This window comes from Dasypus novemcinctus, unplaced genomic scaffold, assembly GCF_030445035.2.
Source record: "Dasypus novemcinctus isolate mDasNov1 unplaced genomic scaffold, mDasNov1.1.hap2 scaffold_123, whole genome shotgun sequence".
Classification (NCBI taxonomy): Eukaryota; Metazoa; Chordata; class Mammalia; order Cingulata; family Dasypodidae; genus Dasypus; species Dasypus novemcinctus.
Genome location: NW_026688149.1, coordinates 861,076 through 868,214, shown reverse-complemented (window position 1 = coordinate 868,214; position 7,139 = coordinate 861,076). Strand labels below are relative to the sequence as shown.

Below are 7,139 nucleotides of genomic sequence, written 5' to 3'. Positions count from 1 at the left end.
GGGTCCTAGAATCATGACCTGTTAGCTGAAAAGGAGGCAGTAACCTTCTGTTTACAATGAGACTCCCCGCTGCCCCCCACCCAGCGCACCTCCTGCTGCCCTTTATTGCGCGGCACCCTGAGCTTCAGTCTTCTGTGATGTAGAAGAATGTTTATCTCACAACAGAGGGGGCTGGCAGCTCCTCCCGGGAGCCGTCCCCATTCCTGGCCAGGGGGATCCACGTGGATGCCGGGCGCTGGCCGGATCTCGGGGGTGGGGAGACCCTCCTCCTGGAGGACGCAGGTAGGGGCCCCGAAGTCTAGTGGGACGGGAGCGCGCAGGAGCCTTAAGTGCGCGGGCCCGCTTGGGGCCGCGGCGGGCATGGGGCTCCTGGCAAGGGCGTGGCGGGCGCTCAGCCCCGCTGCTGGCCGCGCAGCCGCTTTCCCCACCGCTCAGCCCCGCCCCTGAGGCCCCGCCCAGCACGCGGCGCGGCCGCTGCACCTTTCGGACCTCGGGTGTTGGGTCCCGGCGGTGTCCTGGTGCTCGGGATGGGCAGAGGCTCCGCGCGGGGCAGCGAGCGCCAGCCCGGAACCCTCGGGCGGAGCGCACTGCCCCTTCTCAGACGCCCGCCTGCCCCCGGCTCGGAGCGCGGTACGTGTGCGGACCCCACCTGGCGGCGGCGGGGCGGGCTGGGGCGCGGGGCTGCGGGGGCCGCCGGCAGCGCAAAAAAGCGGGCGAGCGGCCGTCCCCGCGCTGCGCTGCGCTGCGGGAGCGCCTGGACGCGCGGCCGCCGAAGCTACCGCTCGCTGGACGGTTGTGCGCGGCGCCCCCGCGGGTCCTGCCCTCTCTGTGCGGTTGGGGGCCGCCTTTGCGGGAGCCCGTGGGCGGCGGGGGGCTCCGGGCCTGCTTCAGTCTTTGGCATTTTTCCAGACGCGGATAACTTGTTTATCTGTGAAAGTTAGTTGAATGAAATTACCTAGTTAGAGCTGCAGAGCTATTTACGATGTACCACCTTCTCTTATCCAAGCCCCAGTTGATAGGCATTTGTATTTTTTCCCCAGTTTTGGCGGCCATGAACTTGCTGTGGGAATCATGGTACAGCAATTTGTCTTGGATAGATATCTCGGAGTGGAACTAGCAACAATGATGTAAGTTTATATTTTTAAGAAACTGACGAAATGTTTCCCAAAGTGGTAGCACCTTTTGGCATTCTCACTAGAAATGTATGAGGGCTCCAGGTTTTCCACATCTTCTTAAACAGTTGGTATTATCTTTCTTGATTTTAGCCATTTTACTGTCTATATGATAAGTCATAGCAGATTTTAATTTGTATTTCCCTAGTGATGAAAAGAATTGAATGTTTCTTCTCTGATGAAAGTGTTATTTACATAGTTTCCCATTTTTAAGTGCTGTTTGTCATTTGTTTAACAAATCATTTTTATCGATACGTATCAACAAAGCATACCGTTCACCGCACAATCAGTGGTATTTGGCAGCATCACATAGTTGTGCATTCATCACCTCCATCATTACTAGAGCATTTTCTTAATTTGAATAATAATTTAAAAAGTAAATCCATCACTTCTCCATCTGTGCATCCCCTACTGTTCACAGCTTCCCCTTTTGGCTATTCTTGCACAGATACTTTTATTTCCCCTCTATAAATTGATTTACATTTACATTTTATGTAAATGGAATCCTACAATATGTTATACAATATATTTAGTTCATAGCGATCCTCTATTTATTGTATATGTCCTTTTGTGTCTGGTTTGCCTCACTCAACATAATGTCCTCCAGGTTCATTGATGTTGTCAAATGTTTTAGGACTTTCTTTTCTTTTAAGATTTATTTTTTATTTATTACTCTTCCCTTCCCCACCCCACTCCCAGTTGTCTGCTCTCTGTGTCCATTTGCTGTATGTTCTTCTTGTGTCCACTGGTACTCTTGTCAGTGACATTCGGAATCTGTGCCTCAATTTTGTTGCATCATCTTGTTCTGTCAGCTCTCTGTGTGTGGCACCACTCCTGGGCAGGCTGCACTTTCTTTCGTGCTGGGCGGCTCTCCATACAGGGCGCACTCCTTGCATGTGGGGCTCCCGTATGCGGGGGACACCCCTGTGTGCCACAGCACTCCTTGGGACAATCAGCACTGTGCGTGGGCCAGCTCATCACATGGATCAGGAGGCCCTGGGTTTGAACCTTGGATCTCCCATGTGGTAGGCAGATGCCCTATCTGTCTGGCCAAATCCGCTTGCCCATTTCTTCTTAAGTACTGCATAATATTCCATTGTGGGAATATACCACTGTTTGTTTATCCATTTGTCAGTTGATGGACACCTGGGTTCTTTCCAGCTTTTGACATTGTGACTAGCACTGCTATGAACATGAGTGTGCAGATGTGTATTTGTATCACTGCTTTCAATTCTGAGTGTAGACCCAATAGTGATAGTGCTGAGTCACTGGCAAATCTATATTCAACTTGTTTTTTTTAAAAGATTTATTTATTTATTTATTTCTCTCCCCTCATCCCCACCCTGCCCCAGTTGTCTGCTCTCTGTGTCTATTTGCTGTGTCTTCTTCTTTGTCTGCTTCTGTTGTTGTCAGTGGCATGGGAATCTGTGTTTCTTTTTGTTGCATCATCTTGTTGTGTCAGCTCTCCATGTGTGCAGCACCATTCTTATGCAGGCTGCACTTTCTTTTGCACTGGGCAGCTCTCCTTCCGGGGCACACTCCTTGCACGTGGGGCTCCCCTATGGGGGGGACACCCCTGCGTGGCACAGCACTCCTTGTGCACATCAGCACTGCATGTGGGCCAGCTTCATATGGGTCGAGGAGGCCCGGGGTTTGAACCACAGACCTCCCATGTGGTAGTTGGATGCCCTAACCACTGGGCCAAGTCCACTTCCCTATATTCAACTTCTTTAGGAACTGCCCAACAGTCCTCCACAGTGGCTGTACTATTCTGCATTCCCACCAATTGTGAGTAAGAGTTCCTATCTCTCCATATCCTCTCCAACATTTGTAGTTCTCTGACTTTTTAATTGTGGCCATTCTGATAGGTGTGAAAAGATATCTCTTAGTTATGATTTGCATTTCCCTAATCATTATTCATATTGAACATTTTTTTCACGTGTTTTCTTGCCATTTGTATTTCTTCTTTGGACAAATGTCTATTCATGTCTTTTGCCCATTTTTTAATTGAGTCTTTTTTTATTTTTGAGTTGTAACATCTCTTTACATATCATGGATATTAATCCCTTATTGGACATGTGATTTCCAGGTATCTCCTTCCACTGAGGCAGCTACCTTTTCACCCTTTTGACAAAGTCCTGTGAGGTGTACACATGTTTAATTTTGAGGAGATCCCATTTATCTATTTTTTCTTTTGTTTCGTGTGCTTTGGGTGTAAGGTCCAAGAAGCCACCATGTAGCACAAGGTCTTTAAGATGTTACCCTACATTTTCTTCAAGCAGTTTTATGGTCCTTTTATATCTAGGTCTCTGATCCATTTTGAGTTGATTCTTGTATGTGATGTAAGATAGGGGTTTCATTCCATTCTTTTGGTTATAGATATCCAGGTCTCCCAGCACCATTTATTGAAGGGACTTTTTCCCCATTAACATGGACTTGGTAGGTGTCTGAAAAACTAGTTGACCATGGAGGTGAGAGTTTATTTCTGGACTCTAAATTCTATTATACTGATCGATGAGTATTTCTTTATGCCAGTGCCATGCTGTTTTGACCACTGTAGCTTTGTAATATGTTTCAAGGTCTAGCAGTAAAATTCCTCCCATGTTGCTCTTCTTTTTTAGAATGCTTTTGGTTACTTGGGTGCATTTTCCCTTCCAAATGAATTTGGTAATTGCCTTTTGTATTTCTTTCTAGTAGGCTGTTGGAATTTTGATTGATATTACATTGAGTTTAGGTTGGATTGACATCTTCATGATATTTAGTCTTAGAGTACATGAACATGAAGTGTCATTCCATTTGTTTAGGTCATTTTAAATTTCTTTTACCACTGTTTTGTAGTTTTCTGCATCTAGGTCCTATAATTCTTTGACTAAGTTGATGTCTACATTTTGAATCTTTTTTTTGCTGTTGTAAATGGAATTTTCCCCTGATTTCTCCTCAGATTGTGCAGTACTACTGTACAAGAACACTGATTTCTGCATGTGGATCTTGTATTCTGCCACTTTGCTGGACTCATTTCTTATCTCAAGTAGCTTCATTGTAGACATTTCAGAATTTTCTAAATATAGGATCATGTCATCTGCTGATAGTGCAAGTTTTATGTCCCCTTTTCCTATTTGGATGCCTTTAATTTTTTTCTTCTCTAATTGCTCTAGCTAGAACCTGTAGTACAATGTTGAATAGCAGTGGTGATCGGGGGCATCCTTGTCTTGTTCCTGATCTTAGGTGGAAAGCTTTCAACCTTTCCCCACTGAGTACAATGTTGGCTGTGGGTTTCTCATATATGCCTTTTATCATATTGTGGCATCTTCCTTCTATTCATACCTTTTGAAGTGTTTTTTACCAAGAAAGAATGCTGGATTCTGTCAAATGCCTTTTCTGTGTCTATTGTGATCATCATGTGTTTTTTCCCTTCAATTTTTTTTTAATGTGGTGTATTATGTTGATGGTTTTTTTTTATGTTGAGCTAGCCTTGCAACCAGGAACAAATCCCCCTTGGTTGTGATGTGTAAGTATTAAATAATGCTGCTGGATTCAATTTGTCAATATTTTGTTGAGAATTTTTGCATCTCTGTGTTCAGTGAAGAGATTGGTCTGTACTTTTCTTTCTGTGTAGTGTCTTTATCTGGCTTTGGTGTTAGGGTGATGTTGGCTTCATAAAAAGAGTGGGGTAATTTTCCCTCCTCTTCATCATGTTGGAAGAGTTTAAACAGGATTGTTAATTCTTTTTGAAATGTTTGGTCGAATTGATCTCTGAAGTCATCTGGTCCTGAGCTTTTCCTTGTTTGGGGGTGTTTGATGATGGATTCAGTCTCTTTAAATGTGGTTGGTTTGTTAATTCTTGTATTTCTTGTAGTGTCAATGTAGGTTGGTTGTGCCTTTCTAGGAATTTTCCCATTTCTAGGTTGTCATTGTTGGCATACAGTTTCTCATAATATCGTCTTTTGATTCTTTTTATTTCTGTGGGGTCAGTCATTACTTCCCTCCTTTCATTTCTGATTGTATTTATTTGCCTATTTTTCTCCTTTGTTAATCTTGCTAGCGATTAGTCAATTTTACTGATCTTCTCAAAGGACCAGCTTTTGGTTTTGATTTTACCTGTTTTTTTTTTTGTTGTTGTTGTTCTCAATTTCATTTATTTCTGCTCTAATCTTTGTTATTTCTTTCCTTCTGCTTGCTTTGAGGATTGGGTTGCTGTTCTTTTTCCAGTTTCTCTAGGTGTTCAGTTAAGTCTTTGAGTTTAGCTCTTTCTTCTTTTTTTAATATAGGTGTTTAGGCCTATAAATTTCCCTCTCAAGACTGGCTTTGCTGTATCCCTTAAGTTTTGGTAATTTGTGTTCTCATTTTCATTTGTCTATACATTTACTGATTTCACTTGCAATTTCTTCTTTGATCTACTGATCATTTAAGAGTGTGTTGTTTAGACTCCACACAGTTGCAAAGTTACCTTTTTCCTGTCTATTCTTGATTTCCAATTTCATTCCATTATGATCTAAGAAGGTGCTTTGTATAATTTCAATCTTTTCATATGTATTGAGACCTGCAGTGTGCCTTACATGTGGTGTATCCTGGTGAAGGATCCATGGGCACATGGGAAGAATGTATAACATGCTGTGTTTAGATGCAGCATTCTGTCTGTTAGGTCTAACTCATTTATTGTTCTTTAAGTTCTCTGTTTCCTTGTTGATCTTCTGTCCAGTTGTTCTGTCTCATAATGTGAGTGGTGTATTAGAGTCTCCAGTGATTATTGTACAGATGCCTGTTTCTCCCTTCAGATTTGACAGAGTTTGTCTTATGTATTTTGGGGCACCCTTGTTAGGTGCATAAATATATCTTCCTGGAGGGTTGTTCTTTTAATTAATATATAATTGCCTTCTGTGACTCATAACTTTTTTTCACTTCAAGTCTGTTTTGTCCAATAATAGTATAGTTGTTCCTACTCTTTTTTGGTTACTATTTGCATGGAGTATCTTTTTCCAACTTTTTACTTATAGCTGGTTTGTATCCGTGAGTCAAAGGTGGGTCTCTTGTAAGCAGCATATGGATGGCTCATGTGTTTATTATCCATCCTGCCAATCTATATCTTTTGTTTGGTGTGTTTAAGCCATTAACAATCAATGATAGGACTGTAAATGCATTGTTTACTTCCTACATTTTATTCTTTGGTTTTCATGTGTCATGTCATATTTTGGTCTTTTTTCTCTTGGTTATCCATTCTGCTCTTCTTTTTTCTCTACTCTCCTCCAGGCCTTTCTCCTCATTTTCTTTCAGGCTCTATGGCTTCCTTATTACTTCCTGCAATTTGGATTCTTTTTTACAAACTCTTATTTTCTGTTTGTGGATATTTCATGCTCACCTTCATATTTGGAGGACAGTTTTGCTGGGTGCAGAATTCTTGGCTGGCAGTTTTTCTCTTTCAGTCTCCTAATTGTATCATACCACTGTCTTCTCACCTCCATGGTTTCTGATGAGAAATCCGCACTATTACTGGGCATCCCTTGTATGTGATGATTTGCTTCCCTTACTGCTCTCAGAATTTTCTCTTTATCTTTGACATTTGACATTCTGAATAATATATCTTTTGGAGTGTGTCTATTTGGATTTATTCCAATTAGGATAAGGTGTGCTTCTTAGACATGCAGGGTCATTCCTTTTTTGAGTGTTGGGAAATTTTAACTATTCCCTTAAATACTCTTTCTAACCCTTTTCCCGTCTCTTCTCCTTCTGGAACTCCCATGACATGTATGTTGTTGTGTTTTCTGTTGTCATTCATCTCCCTGAGCCTCTGCTCAATTTTTTTCCCATTTTTTCCCTCCCTCTGTTCTTTTCTCTCTTCAATTTCAGCTGTTCTATCTTCAGTATCACTTATAATTTCTTTTGTCCTTTCAAGTCTGCCTGAAATTGTTGTAGACCTTTCATGTGTTTTTGATGTCACCTATTGTGTCTTTCATTCCCATGAGCTCTGTT

The 7,139-nt window shown here is 42.5% G+C and overlaps 1 long non-coding RNA gene across 1 annotated transcript in view; it reads left to right on the top strand.

Annotated features, from left to right (window-relative positions):
- The first annotated feature begins 208 nt into the window (after positions 1–208).
- Positions 209–7,139, top strand: part of LOC131277512 (uncharacterized) — a 75,065-nt gene continuing 68,134 nt past the window's right edge. The window contains exons 1-2 of the long non-coding RNA XR_009184670.1: positions 209–282; positions 1,041–1,127. This is a non-coding gene — a long non-coding RNA (uncharacterized lncRNA). The remainder of the gene's footprint in view (positions 283–1,040; positions 1,128–7,139) is intronic.